At 34.5% G+C, this 16,266-nt stretch overlaps 1 protein-coding gene across 2 annotated transcripts in view; it reads right to left on the bottom strand.

Annotated features, from left to right (window-relative positions):
- The window catches only part of Fndc3a (fibronectin type III domain containing 3A), a 143,286-nt gene that overhangs the window by 126,439 nt on the left and 581 nt on the right, over positions 1-16,266 (bottom strand). Inside the window, exon 1 of one of the 2 annotated variants that reach the window (XM_005387571.2) lies at positions 15,963-16,266. The exons of the other annotated variant lie outside the window; for it this stretch is intronic. The gene's annotated coding sequence lies outside the window, so the exon portion shown is untranslated. The remainder of the gene's footprint in view (positions 1-15,962) is intronic. 2 annotated transcript variants of the gene reach the window in all.

The raw sequence follows: 16,266 nt of genomic DNA, 5'->3' as shown, positions 1-16,266 counted from the left end.
ATCCAACCTGAAAAGCCTATACTGGCTGAGAGTGAGTCACGCATTGTCTCAGACACAAAAGGGTGATGCTTCGGTCTAAGCACCACTCTAGCTCAGACAACATGTAGCGCTGGTATTAGTGTGTTCAAAATTCATAACTGTGCTTTTTTCTTGCACTTTATTTGCATAAAACATCATAACCATGGAGACAAAGAAAGTGATGCCAGGAATAAAGCTAAGAGGAAAACTGTGAGGACCACAACACAATTAAAGAAAGAAATCATCGTGAAATTTGTTAATGTCCTGGAAAAACGAATTTGTAAGTGTAATTTTGGGGCATCAGAACCAATTATTTGGTTTTCCATTATTTCTCACGGGAAAAATATGTTCAGTTCTTGAATCTTCTGGTGTTCGAACACGAATTTGGAAAGAATTGAGTTTGACAATCAAGGCATCACTGTATAAAGTATTACCGCAATCACACTTTTACACTTTAATAGCTTGAATCACATAAAATTGCCATTTAAGGAAAAAAAATTTAAATAACTATTTCATAAAGTTTAACCTAATACAAGCAAGAATATATATTCATACTCTTATAAGGAAAATGATGGTTTAAATAGATTGTTAGCAACAGGTGTATTTTAACTTATTTATTGGATTAATCTCTAATTCTTTATCCATGGGGAAAGTAGAAGGGGTACGGTAGGTATGATGGGTGGGCCTCACTCACTGTGAAATAAAGAGGTTTAAAGAGAGGTGATTAGAGCCACTTTCATTACCCTCTTTAGCCAGATGCATTAAATATAATTTTACATTCAGAAGATACAGTCCTTGCTCCCCAACTAAGAAATCGTAAGTTTAATTCTAATATGAAAGTGTGGATAAAACAGATTCCAAAAGAAATCTTGAAAAAAGACATCTAAGACATCAAAAAGAATCTATGGAAACAAGAAAACAAGAACTGCTTCCAAATCAACCCCAACCCATTAAAAGGCAGTATGCACATAAGATCAACTTTCTTTTCTTAAAAGTACATAATATCTTAAATCCTGTATAGAGCTCTAGATGTCTGGTGTCTTCAAAGCACTTAGTTTACCTTTAGAGTCAAACAATAATTACACGTGGGACAATTCTATTTTCATCTACAAACATTTTCTTGTCCTTTATAGAAGCACTAGTTTTTACAAGTATATTACAGATTGCTTACTTTGCTCTTTTAGACTTTCAAATTCTTGGTTACAAAGAGCCGGGCATGGTAGTGCTTGCCTGTAATTCAGCATTCAGGAGGCAGAGATAGGAGGAATGTGATTTCAAGGCCAGCCTGAGCTATATAAGAAGACCCAGTTTCACATGAAACAAAAAATTCTGTTATGTCCAGCAGAGTGACTTTAGACATAAGAATAACCCAGCAGTTTCTCAATATTTTCTAGCCGTAGTAAATAAAACCTTGCAAGTTTAAAACAGAAGGGGTTGAATTCTTACATAAAAGCTATTATAGCGCTATATAACATGCTCTCTCCATTAATTCTTTACAGTTAGATAATTTTATCATAAGTCAATCAAGAAACACTTTTTATTTTCCATGAGAAAAGATATTTGTCTATAGAACCCAAAGTTTTAATCTATTTGAGACAACCGAACTGTTTATAAATTGACTAACTATGCATGCCTGGGTTAAAAGCCATTCCTTTTAAATATACTCATCTCTCCCTTCCCTGTTTTAATTTTTAAAAATCTTCCTTCTCTTTACTCTGTCTTCCTCTCAAGCTGTTGACTTTTCTCCGGACCTCTAACATCTACTTACTTAAATATTAGGTTCTGGATCTGAGAATACAGTTCAACGGTAGAGCTGTTGCTGAGCCCCTGGTAGCATGTAGACTCTGGGTTCCACCCACAGCATCACAAACAACAATAACACATAGGCACAAAATAAAAACAATGAAAACATAAAGTACTAATTTTAAGGGAGGATCAAAATATCCAGGCATATGGAAAACAACTACATTCACATGTATTTTTTTCTTGTTTATTTTTGTAGTTGGGGATGAAACCCAGGGACTTCCACATGCTAGGTAAGCATTCTACCATTGAGGTACATCACCAGGCCCCAAATTATAATATTTTTAAAAGTGTGTTTATAATAGAAAAAAAAAATGTACAATAAAGTGGTATCAGTTAGTAGGTATAAAGGTTATAAATCACTTGTAAAAGTCTCACTTTTTAAAAATCCACTTTGCCACAGCTTCAGATCCAACACTATAATGAAATTATTATTTCTAAAAGCACCAGAGACTTTAGATACTACTTGGGAAGGTTTTGCAAGTGAAAGGAGGTGCTATTAAAAATTACATAGGAATAACAAAATCCAGCTGTATGCTATATATAAGAAACACATTTAATTCAAAAAGAAATTCAAAAACTAAAACTCAAAGGATGGAAAATAATATTCCATGCAACAGGAGCCCCAAAATAAGCAGGGACAAGTATATGAGAAGTGTATTAGTTATCCTATTTTGAAACAAAGCAGACTTCAAGCCAAAACTGGCAAGATGAGGCCCAGAAGATCACTACATATTTATTAAAGGAACAATTCAACAGGGAGAGCTAACAATTACATATAATTACATATATTCAATATATAATTCAATATATATGTTGAACACTGGTGCCTGCAACTTCATAAAGCCAACACCTCTGGACATAAAAAATCAAATAAACATCAACACAATTATAGTTATGAGCTTCAATATACCACAGATAGATCAATTGTCACAAATAGCTCAACTAGGCATAAAAAATCAACAAAGAAATATTAGAGTTGAACCAAACCTTTGAACAAGTGGATTTAACAGACCAAAACAGAATATACGTTCTCTAGCAGCACATGGTACTTTCTTTGATATAGACCACTTACTAGCCCATAAATCATACTTAAGTAAATACAAAGAATCAAAATTATCCCAAGTATATTATCGGATTATACTGCAATAAAACTAGAAATCAATGACAAAAGAAACTACAGGAATTATGCAAATACATGGTATTATGGTTTGGACTGAAATCTCTACAAATTGTGAGCTAAATTAAACCTTTCCCCCTTTAACTTTGGGTATCAGGTATTTTGTCTCAGCAACAAGAAAAGTAATTAATACTGAATTTGGTACCAGGAGTAGGAGTGTTCCTTTGACTATATCTGGCCATGTGCTTCAAAAGCCTTTGGAACTGGCTTGTGGGAAAGGGAAAGAGTTAAGAAAGGTTTGAAGATGCCAGCAGAAAAAGTAGAGCTTGAATGCCTGAGGCTGTACTGTATGAGAGATTCTTGTCAGTGCTCAGAAGACCAGAAAGTCAAAAACACCAGACTTAGGAGGTTTCTGCTGAGAAGAAGGATTACATTGACTGCTGGACACGAGGGAATGTGTGTTATGCCTTGGTAGAAAGTTTGTCTACATTTTGCTTATGTCCAGAGACTTCCCCTGAGACTGAGATTAAAGGCAGTGGATTAATTAATCTTGTAAAAGAAATTTCAAGGCAGTCGAATGTTGAGGCAGTGGCACAGGTACTGTTGGAGGCTTTTTAGCCAAATCTATGTTGAGAATCAAGAGCAGAGCCCAGCAGAATGATTTAAACATTGTGGGTTTGGCTAGAAAGGAAGCTCCAGTAAAGCTGTGAACTGCAAAGATAGAGCAGAAGAGATTTTGATTGCTGTGAAGGAACAGGAGAAAAGATGGTCTAAGGGCATCACAAGAAGCAGCAGGACTCCACCTTTTGCAGGCTCAAAGTTGCAAAAGTGAAAAGACTTTACTTTGAGAAGAAAGCCCTAGAGTTCCAGAATGATGGCGGCCTAGAGAACTTGTTCCTCAGAATTGGATTCAGAATGCTCAGTGAACCAGGCACTGGACCCCTATAGCCAAGACAGAGGGAAGGCTGGCTACTGTTCTAGCTGGCAGCAGATCTTGGCACCATCCATGTGGTGCTGGTTTTAGTTGCATGCAGAATGCAAAAGCTGTGGGGTCAGGAAGGCTTCTACCTATATTTCAGAAGAAGGCCTGGGAGTCCAGTGTGCCCCTGAGAGGGCAGAGCATGAAATTGTGAGTGTGAAGCCAAAACTGCAGTGGAGACCACAGAAGTTTGGAGAAGCCAGGAATGTAGACAATCTGAGGAAAAATGCAAGGAGGGAGCAGAGCTGGTCCAAGACAGAAGTCATGGGAAACCACCAGAAGTGCCGCAGGTGCAGAGCCACTCAAGCTCTGTTTAGATCACATCTTGCCACTGATTGTCTGAGATGCTTCGCATGGAACTACAGGACTTAATGTTTGCCCTGCTAGATTTCAAACTTGCTTTGGTCACATTCCTTTGTATCCCCCAGTTTGTGACTTTTGGAATGGAAATGTCTACCTTGTGCCACTGAATGTTGGAAGTATTTGACTTTCTTTTCATTTACACAGGAACTCACTGCTAAGAGTTTGCCTTAAGTCTCAGAGGAGACTTGGCACTTGGACTTTTCAGCAATGCTGAAACTGCTAGGACTTTAGCAGCTCTTGGAGATGGACTAAATGCCTTTTGCATCAAGGGATATGCATGAATCTTTGGGGGTTGAGGGAGGAATGTTACAGTTTATGTCTAGATGTTCCCCCCAAATCTCATGCTGTCATACAGTTTTTTAGGAGGTGGCTGAATCTGAAATGTGTGATTGATTCTTAGTGCAATGCTGGAATTAAGAGTTGGTGATTTCTGGATCAGTCCATTGACTGATTTGGCACTGCCCTAATCGTAATAGATGGGCTACGATGTAAGAGACAGGAAGAGGCTTGTCTTGCTCTCTCTTGTTGCTTTTGCTGTTGTCAGCCACCATGAACTGTAGCCCTTCTGCCACGTGCCATCCTTACTTGGAGACAGTTGATTATAGACTGAAACTTCTATAACTGTGAGCCAAATAAAGCTTTCCCCTTTTAACTTTGAGTGCTGGGTATTTTGTCTCAACAATGAGAAAAGTAACTAAGACATGTAGAAATTAAACAATATACTCCTGAGTAATCAATGGGTCATAGAAGAAATCAAGGAAGAACTTAATTCCTAGACTCAAATGATAATGTCAGTACAACATACCAGAACCTATGAGAAACAATAAAAGCAGTCCTAAGAGGGAAATTTATAGCTATGAATAACCATATCAGAAAAACACAGGAAGCTAAATAATGATGTACCTCAAGGTGCTAGAAAAATAAGAACAATCCAAATCCAAAGCTAGTACAGGGAAGGAAATTATAAAGATCACAGTAGAAATTAATGAAATTGAGACTAAAAACATTGCAAACAATCAATGAATTAAAGAGCTGTTTCTTCAAAAGAATAAATAAAATTGACAGCCAGTCTTACCAAAAAAAAAAAAAGACCCAGATCAATAGAATTAGAAATTAAACATACAAAACCAAAATGGGCATCACTGAAATACAGAAGATTATTAATAACTGCTTGAAAAACTTGAAGTCCAATCAACTGGAAAATCCAGAAAAAATGGATTATGAGATTTATATGAATAACCAAAATTGAACCAAGAGGATATGAAAACCCTCAATAATCCAGTAACAGGCAATGAAACCAAGGCAGTAATTAAAAAATAAAACAAAACACAAAAATACCTACCAACTGGGGCTGGGGATTTAGCTCAGCGGCACAGTGCCTGCCTGGCAAGCGAGGTCATGAGTTCAATTCCTGGTACTGGAAAAAAATTTAAAAAAAACAAAAAACAAAAAAACCCCCAAACCTACCAACTAACTAAAGCTCAGGAGCTGATGATTCATGGATAATTCTCTAAGAACTTCAGGAAAGATCTAAGGGCAATACTCTTCAACTTCTTTAATGAAACTAAAAGGGAAGAAGTACTCCCAAACTAATTCTTGGAAGCTAGCATTACCCTGATTCCAAAACCAGATAAGGACTCAACTACAACCACCACCACAACTATAGGCCAATTTCTTCAACACAGACATCTTCAACACTAACACAAAAATATTCAACAAGATACTGTGAAACAGAACACAACAAGTCATCAGAAAGATCATCGAGATCAAGTAGGTTTCATTCCAGAAGTGCAAGGATAGGTCAACATACATAAATTATTATACAACATACCACATAAACAGAAGCAAAGACAACCTAGCACGAGACACAAAACAACTGTTGTCAAAATCAAACATCCATTCAGGATTTAAAAAACAAAACAAAACAAAAGAAACAGGTATAGAAGGACCTGATGTCAGTCTGATGAAAGCTGTTTACTACAGACCTATTACTAACATCATATTAAATAGGGGAAAGCAGAAAGCTTTCCCTTTAAAATCAGGAACCAAACAAGGATGTCTGCTATCAACACTCATGTTCAATGAACTTCTGAAAACACTAGTTAGAGCAATCAGGCAAGAGAAGAAAGAACAAAAGACACACATGGGAAAGGAAGAAGTCAAATTACTGTAACATTATTTGCAGAGGACATGATGCTCTACATAGAAGTTTCAAAAAATATGACCAAAAGACTACTACAATAATTACCAAATTCTGTGCAGCAGGATACAAAAATCACACAAAAATCCAGTGTTCCTGTACACCAATAATGAACTCACCGAGAAAGTAGGAAAAAATACCATTAACAATAACATCAAGAACAATTAAATACTTAGGAATTAACCTAACCAAGGAAGTGAAAGACCTCTAAACAGAAACTATAGTACTCTGAAAGAGAAGTTGAAGAGGACATCAAAAAATGAAAAGATGTCCCCTGTTCCTGGATAGACAGAACCAGTATTAAAATTATCAAAATAGCCATACAGTATTTCCAACACTGATATATAGATTTAATATAACACCAGTGAAAATACCAAAAGCATTTCTCAGAACTAGAGAAAATAGTCTTAAAATTCATATGGAACAATAGAGACCCAGAGCACCAAAAACAATCCTGGGCAGTGAACAAATCACAATCCCACACTTCAAGTTATACTACAAAGCTACAGTGATAAAACCAGCATGGTATTGGCAATAAAACAGACACATGAATCAGTAGAATAGAAGATAACAGAAACAACTCCAAAACATTCAGCTGTCTGATCTTTGATAAAGGGGCCAAAAACATATGCTGGAAAAAAGACAGAAGCCACTTCTGCAAATAGTGCTGGGAAAACAGGCTACCCACATGGAGAATACTGAATCTAGATCTGTATCTATCACTGTGTACTAAACAAAAATCAAAATAGATAAAAAAATCTAAATATTAAAACATACTTAATCTGTTGAAAGATAAAATAGGTAAAACTCTTCAAGACATAGGCCTAGGTAAGAATTTTCCTGAACTGAACCCCCATTGTACAAGAAATAAATATCAAATCACACTTGCCTGGCAAGCCTAAGGTCATGAGTTCAATTCCTGATACAAGAAAAAAAAAATTATATATATATATATCAAGTCAATAAGTGGGATTATATCAAATTAAAAATCTTCTGCACAGCAAAAAAAAAAAAAAAGTGAGTGAAAAGACAACACAGAGAATGAAAAAAATTTTCTGCCATCTCCACCTTGGACAGAAGACTAATGTCTGGATTATATAAAAGACTCAAGACCAAAATAAGACAATAAAAATGGGCAACAGAAATGAATAGATACTTTTCACAAGTACAAATGGCCAATACATGAAAAAATGTTCAATATCACTGGTCTTTAGAGAAACGCAAATTAAAACAACAGAGATTTTACCCTACTCCAGAAAGAATGGCTATCATCAAGAAATCAAATAACAAATGCTGATTAGGCAGGGGCAGAAGGGGCAGGGAACCTTTTTACACTGTTGGAGATGTAAACTAGTACAATTACTATGGAAATTAATATGGAGATTCCTTAAAAAAATGAAACTAGAATCTCCATTTTACCAGCTATTCCCTTCCAGGTATCTTCTTAAAACAGTTAAAGACATGACATTTACAGTGATGTGCATACCTATGTTTATAACAGCACAATTTATAATAGCTAAATCTTGGATGCAACATGCATGTCCATCAACAGATGAATGGATTAAGAAAATGTGGCATTTATACATAATGGAGTACTACTTTGCCACAGCAAAGGATAAATTTGAGTCATCAGTAGGAAATGTATGTAGCTTGAGGTCATAATGTTAAGTGAAATAAATTAGACACACAGGTTTAAATGAGAAACCAAAACTATAAGTAAAGAGCATAATAAAAAATAGATAATAGGAAACGGAGACAGATATTGAACAAATAGCAAGAGGATCAAGAGGTGGAGGGCGAGGGAGGAAAAAGAGGGGAAAGCAATGAAAAAGAATTATGATGTGTTACACATATGTACCAAGTTCCCACAATGAATGTGATATTATATACCGCAAATATGTACTAATAAAAATTAAAACAAAAAATAAAAATTACATAGGAAAACCAGACATAAATCGAACTGTCCTAGTAGAAGGTATGGTCCTAACAAGGCCCAATCATAGTTGCCAAAGTCAAGATCTTTTAGGTTTTGCTAGTATGCCTGTTATATCACAAAGCTTGTACCTGCTTATACTTAGTAATGTACATAGAAACATTACTTTTAACTCTTTCTTGCTCCCAAATCCAAGGCCTATCTTTACAGCTAACAGCTGGGGTTTGTACCCTTTCAGACTTTTTACTGTGTACTTACCTGTGTGTGAGATTTTCTGTAAGCAGTTGTTACATAAATAAAATCACATGTATCAGACACTGCCTTGTTTTTTCATGTAAAATATCCTATGATTTTTTTTCCTAGGAAGCACAGTTATATGTATACTGCATGATTTTTCATGGTGCCTAATATTCTATCATAAAGCACATGCCCTAATTTAACTATTCTAATGATGAGTACTCAAATTACTTTGTTTTTCTTCATAAATTTCTTCTTCTGCACAGCATAAATCATAAAATATTAATATTCCCTATGTACCTAAGAAAATATTTGTGTTATGGATATACAGGAAGCAAATTTCTGGTTCAGAAGAATGAACATTTAAAATTGACCTACAATCAAACTTCTCTTCTATAAAGAAAAACCTATTTATACTCTGATCAGTAATTTGTAAGTACCTACTCTGCAGTTTGACACTATTATTAAAGTTCCCTAATATCTGTCAATTTTACTAGCAAAAACTGAGAAAAAGTTTTATTTCATTGTTTCAATTTAAGTATCTCATATAACTGATGTGGATGGATACCACTTCAAAGCTTTACAGTCTACCTGTATTTCTCCTATGATTACTGTTTACAGTCCCACGTTCTACTAAGTTGCTTTCTTTATGCTGATTTGTAGGCAAATATGAAATATATTTTGAGTATTAATTCTACTACATGCCAAAAATTTTATCTCAGACTCTTGCTTGCCTTTGAAAATGGTATCTTAAGTTTAATGCTTCACTTGAAAAGATCTTCACCTCCCCAATTTTTTTTGTTTTAAAGCCAGGGTCTCACTATGTAGTTCACGCTGGCCTTGAACTCCCTATGTAGCCCACGTTGCCCTCAAATTCATGGTGATCCTCCTATCTCAGCCTCCCAAGTGCTGGGATTACAGGCATGCACTACCACACCTGGGTTCACCTCCAAATTTTTAAGAAACTCTACTTTTGAAATTTTTGTCATTCTATTTTCTTATATTTAGCCCATTTGGAACTTAGTTTTAAGAGTATAATGAAGTGGATACCTGCCATTTGTCCCACATCATTTATAGACTAGCTCTTCCACTACTCAATAGTTTAATATAATTCTTTAGCCATGGATATTCTGAATTTTTATTTTCTTTCTTTGATCAACATGCTTAACCCTACTACAAATTGTTATTATTTCAATAGCTGCCATTTCACATTTTTGATATCTGATGGGTACATTTTCCTTTGTTATATTTTCTTTTCAGATTTCTTTGAGCATTCCTGTGTATTTTCTCAATATGTAAACCATTGGTTTGGCAAAATATATTTTAAAAACCCTATTGAATTTCTGACTAGAAGTATATTAATTTTATAAATAACTGGGTGAGAAGTGTTTTTACAATATGAATTGCCATATTCTGGAATATAATATTCTTTTATCTATTCAGATGTAATTGTAGTTTCCTTCATATAGTTCAGCATTTTACAAATTTTTATTTTATAATTTAGCCTGTTTTTTCTTAATGTATTTGTTAGTTATTGTTGCTATGTAAGAAAGCTCCTAAATTTACCTTATACTGAGTCTTTCTTGAAACTTTTAACTCATTTTCAGTTGACTGTTTTGTATTTTCTAAGTAAATAATCATAACCAACTATAAAGTATAACGGTGATATATTTCCCCCATTATTTATAGATCAATTATTTTTCTTGTTTCTTTAATGTACTAATTAAGATTTCTGCACCAATGTTACATTCTTATCTTTTAAGAGAAGTGCTTCTTATTCAGTATTTCACTATCACAATGACACTTATAATAGGTTTCTGGTAAAGAATCTTTACAAGGTTTTTTCCTGTTGATTAAAAGCTGTTAGAAGTGAAAAAGAATTTTAGAAAATGATTTTTTTCGCACCAAAGTCACGATTTTCAACACATCATATACCCTTAAATCTATTATTATAATGAATTATTATAGTATGTCCCTAATACCGAATCATTACACTCCAGGAATTCAAAATATTAGAGAAATGGCAAGATTTTTTTCTGTAAGTTTTTATTTTATTTTTTATTGGTACATGTTTGCAGTACATAACAATTACATTCACTCTGGGGAGTTAGTACATGTCATAACAATTCTTAATTATTTCTGCACTCCCTCCCAATCTCCTGGTACCCTTCTCATTTGCAAAAGACTCTCTCTCTATTTCCTACTACTTATATTTTGTCCTTTAAATTTTGGCTTTGTGGTACAAGAGAAGCCATGCAATATTTTGTATTTTCAGATTAGAGATGCTCAACTTTTAATTACTTTTAAAAGAAAAGTCCTAACTATGCTTAAATTATAATTATGAAACATCTGTTTAGAACTCCCAGAGAAATAGATTTTTTTTTCCCCTCCCTTAAGGTTTACTGAAGAAAACTAAATGTGTAAGTCAATTAATGTAATTTCTCACTGGAGTAGACAGTGAAGAAATCATATAAACTTTGGTTAAGTTATATATATAAGTTAAAATGTGGACTTAAGGGAAACAGAACACACAACACTTCAACATTGATACAGGTGATTAATACACATAATCTATCAAATTCAGGTAACTTTTACATCAAGACTTATTACCAAGTATACATTGCTTTATATTTTTAGTAACTATCACTTTAAGAGATCCCAAGAAGTGAGGAAGAGAGAAATCAATCAGAAGTATAATCTCATTTGTAAAATTGAGTGTGTCATCACATATCCAGCAGGTTTGTGTAGGATTTTAAAAATAACCAAGTATGGGTCCTAAAATCCAATGAAATCTCAATAGATACAGAAATTGTCTTCCACTTTAAAAAAAAAAATAATAAGAAAGCCAAACGCCCATTTTTACCTTACTTTGGAAAGAATAGCTGAGGCTGTATGGAATAACTTAGTATTTCCTTGCAAAAAGGACAGAGGCACAGTGGATATGGACTGTCCTGAAAGCTATCTCATGCATTTTCTTTGCCAAGAAAGTAGTTAAAATTTTGTAAGTAAACTAAATGCTTACTGGAAATATACCATATTTACAGAAATTTGGAGGATAAAATTCGAACTCAGTATTTCTGGTCTAACATTTTTTAAAAAGGGGAGAAAGACTACATTGCTTCTAATACATTAATATCAGTGTACACATTTGTATGATACTTCAGTATTTTTCATGGTTTACAGTATCTTTTTGGGTTTTCAATATTTGTAATGAAAACAAAACACATTTTATTCTGTTTTAAGGACTGCAAAACTAGGAGTATTAAAAAAAACAAAAAACAAAAAAACTAACTTGAAATGAATATGCTGATGAACAATGAAGGTGGAACTAAGATTCAGATTTGAATCACCATCAAGGCACTTTATCTTTTAGGAAATGAAAAAGCTGGAATAGGAAAGGTGTTTTTAAGCACTGACAAAAGTTGGATGGAAGAAACTTTCTTTTTAGAGCAAAATTTAATGAGTCAACAGTTCATCAGCAATTTATGAAGGTTGAAACTTACTTCAAAAGGTCTGTATTGCCGTACAACTTTGGTATATACACTCCATTAAGTATATACATTTACAAAGGATGGAAAAAGGATAGTAACAAAAGCATAAAAATTTAGTAAGTTTTGCAGTTTTGTTTGTTTGGTTTCAATGTTAACAAGAATAAAGAAGCACTACTGATTTTATCCACAAGCTGCCTGTCTTACACATCTTTAGTTTTTCCAGCACCAAACTAACCCTAATTAATATACAGGATTTATTTACTAATGCTTGCTGAATGGAAGAATGTTCTTATGCTACAGTCTTGATCCCAAAATACAGACAGTAACCCTAGCCATTGGTTCATACCACTAGAACCTAAGATACCACTATTTACTTGGTAAGTATAAAGGAAACACAGTGAGTTGAAGACAAAAAGCATTGCCTTACAAATATACTCTATAACTTTGGAAACTAAGAGCTGTTTCATGTAAATGAATTTTCAAGCTAACTGCTACTTATCCTAAATAAACATAACTTACTTACAGTAATCTTAGGAGAAATATTCTAAAGAGACTTCTAGGACTTTTCCTGCCTTAATCTACATGGTACACATTTCCTTGATGACTCAAACTCATCAATGTAAATATCAATTATTAGACTGTTTCATAACAAAATGACTCTTGGAATTATTTCAGGATTTCTACCTGTTTGTTCTTTTACTAACTCACCCTAGACTACTTTTAAAAACTAGATTCCCTACTGCCTGCTCTCTTGTTTGCAATTATAGGCCACCAGCATCCTAGCCGAAGTTTCTAAATGCCAGTTATAGTTTTAAAATATGTCAAACCATCACACTTGGTTGATATACTTCACTTTATACAAAGTCTAAATTAAGCAACTGTGTAGCTATTTTCACTTCCATTAAAGGCTGCCTTAAAGGTTTTTTTCTTCTTTCACTTCCTAATTCTGAGAACTACTCCAGGACCTTGCTAGAAGTTTGACCACTAAACAATTACAGTAGTACTTTTTCTAGCATATTTTCTTTACTTTTAGTGTACTACAAGGGAAAAAATACTTAAATGATAGTCATACAAACCACCAGTCACATAGGCAAAATGATATATTTCATAGAACGTACCATGTGAACAATTACCTAGCCAATGATTAGCTAGAAGTCAGTAAACCAGGCCTGATGGCCAAATCTAGCCCATATATAACAGTTTGGTTCCTGAGCTAGGTATGATTTTCGTATTTTTAAAAGATGGTTAAAAAAAAAAAGCAAGCATGTAAATAAGACTTCCATAGAGACCATAAACAGCTTGCAAAGTCTAACACACCCTCAACTCTACAAAAAAGATTTGCGGACCTTTGATGTAAGCTACATAAACACATATAAGCGACCCAATATACACAAAACTTAAGCTATTAATATGTTAAAGTAAATGCATAATTCTTTCAGTGATGAACTCATAATGATACAGCCAAACTCATGTCCAGCCCACCATCCTATTCCTGTGACCATACCCTGGGGCATCGCAGACATCTCTACCTTGTTTTCTCTCCTAATACACTGCTTGTCTTTGGATGCTCTCAGGCTAGTCTCCTTGCTACTGCTTCCAACTATGCCCAACTATCTTTTGTGGAATGACTCTCCCTTTGATATACGAATCCTTCCTAATTTTCAAGTCTGACTTCCTCCAAATTCTTGGATTGTTCTGGTCCTCACTATGCTTTAAATTACAGAAGGTGCCACATACTTCATAATACTAACATCATTTTTTTGCTAATAACATCTAGTTAGTCTAGTATCCAACTAGTTTGTGAACTGCTTTTTTATCACCACTTTGATAATATCTCATCATCCTCTGATCATTTGTCATCTCCCAAGTACATTTTTCTATCCTGGAGAAAAAAATACCCACAGGTTGTAAATGACTAGAAACACCAAAGACGACATCCATAAAGGAATCTGATGGAAGACTATGGGCTAACTGCAAACTTAGAATTATACACTGAAGACAAGCAAAACCACAAAAGTGGAAAGACAGAAGGCTAAGGATTGAGACCTAAAATGAGACGACTGAAAAATATTCTGAAATTATACTGTGAGTTTAGTTTATTTGAAGTCTGTTAGAAACTGCTAAAGAAACAAACAAAAAGCTCACTGATGACTTATCTTTTGATTATCTAGCTAATAAAATTGGAAATCATGTGCATATCCTTACATTACTCTCAAAGGTAAAATCTGGACTCATTCTTAAGGAAAAAAGCAACAAGAATATTTTGTTTAAAAAATGTGTTTTGGTTAAGGCATCAAACTATATTTAAAAAATATGGGCAAAATATAAGGTGCACAAGTTTTGTATACATAAATATAAAAAATATAAATTTTTAAAACAAGCATAAATATTATCCATAAGTCTGAAATAAAAAATAAATATAAATTAAATGCTCTTTACCTACGTATAGTTACAAAAGACAATGAGAGTATTAATTATGCATTGCTTTCTTCCCGAGTTTTACCAAATCAGCCCTTACCTATGTCTGGCTAATCAATTATTAATTAATAATAAATATGCTTAATATTATTGTAGAAATTTTAACAAGTAAAAAGGAATTACTAAGTGCATGGTAAAATAAATCAGCTCTCAGTTACTCACATGAAGAGAGGAAGTGATGACACAGAGCATACCAAAAAATTTGCTTTTCAACATACACCAATTTGGAAAAACAAATCATCTTTATACTTATGGTTGACTGAATCCAATGTTAACAGTTTATTTTTCTTGAACATCCAATGATTCAGAGGAGTCAGACAAAAAGGAAAAAGAGGGACTTAATACAGAAGCATACAGGTGGCTGAAAGTAGTCAGCCTGGGGAAAAAATTTTCCACTTAACCAACACAGAAATTGAGATGATCTATAAAGGATATAAGAAAATATAGTAAAATTTAACGTGATAGCTAAAATTTTTAAATATAAAATTTAATATAAAAATTTCCCAAGAATGTTTTCCTGTCATCATCCTTTTTCCCCACTAATGAGTTATAGTGATAGCAAGAATTATTAGTCGGCTAAAATGCTAAAAACAAAATTTTTGGTATATATTATGAAAGATGTGTTTAAAATCTCCGTGTTTTTTCTTTCAGGCCCACCATCTAGCAGAGTGGACACTATCTCATTACTTTAAAAAAAAAAATTCAAACAAGCAAGTATTAAGTAGACAGGATTTCTCTTGAACATTTTCAGGTGATTTAAGTAAAACTTACAAGATGACAAGAATTAAAGATTTAGCAAATACACAAAAAACAAAATATTTATCCAAACACAAGACGAAAGCCACAAAAACTCAATTTGTTTCTGCCTAGCATATGGCTGGAACTCCTGAGTGGCATATGTTTGGTACTGGTGCTGGTAAGAACATAGTGATAAAATATTACAGAAAGAGTCCAACTATTAGTTCATTCTTATAAAACAGAACACAAACTTTGGTTTTAAGAACTAAGAACACAGACCACAGGAAGAAGCAAAGTAATTATGTGGCTGTTTTAAAAGCCTATCGTGAACACGTAATGAGGATTACATTGCAAAAGAAAACGAAAACCTCATCAGCCTGTTATTCCTATTTAATAGGGGTTGAGAGAAATTTATATAAAATTTCACAAAAGAAAAGCTCTTAATTTACGAACCCTAGCACTCCCAGCAACCATTACAGTCTCCCCTCCAATAGCCCAAGGCTTCCAATGCTAACAGTTTAATAGAACGAACAACGACCACGCTGGTGAAAACAGCCCACGTTCTGCTCGCGATCTGACGTCGAAATTATCTTTTCATTTACCTTCACCTAACGCATGACGCCCTTCGAGAGCCGTGTCACAAGTTCAAAGATTCAGGCTGTTAAAGAGGGCGAGACTGCAGCCTCCCGTCCACCTTCCGACCGAACAGGTGGTTAATTCACCTGGGGAGAAGAACCGCCAGGTACTGGCAGCAGCTACCCCGACAGATCAACACCGAAGGGCGGGTTTTCGAGGTTTTAACCCTCAGGTGAGCGGGGAAAACTGCAGGAAAGCGACCAAGTTCGGCGCTGCCCGGCGGCCACAGCTGCGGCGCACCGCCCCCTGCATCCGGAGCAGCGCTGTCAG

The sequence above is a fragment of the Chinchilla lanigera genome, unplaced genomic scaffold, assembly GCF_000276665.1.
Source record: "Chinchilla lanigera isolate Chin_1 unplaced genomic scaffold, ChiLan1.0 scaffold00030, whole genome shotgun sequence".
NCBI lineage: Eukaryota > Metazoa > Chordata > Mammalia > Rodentia > Chinchillidae > Chinchilla > Chinchilla lanigera.
Note: the sequence above shows the minus strand (reverse complement) of the source record. Positions and strands in the feature narration are given on the sequence as shown.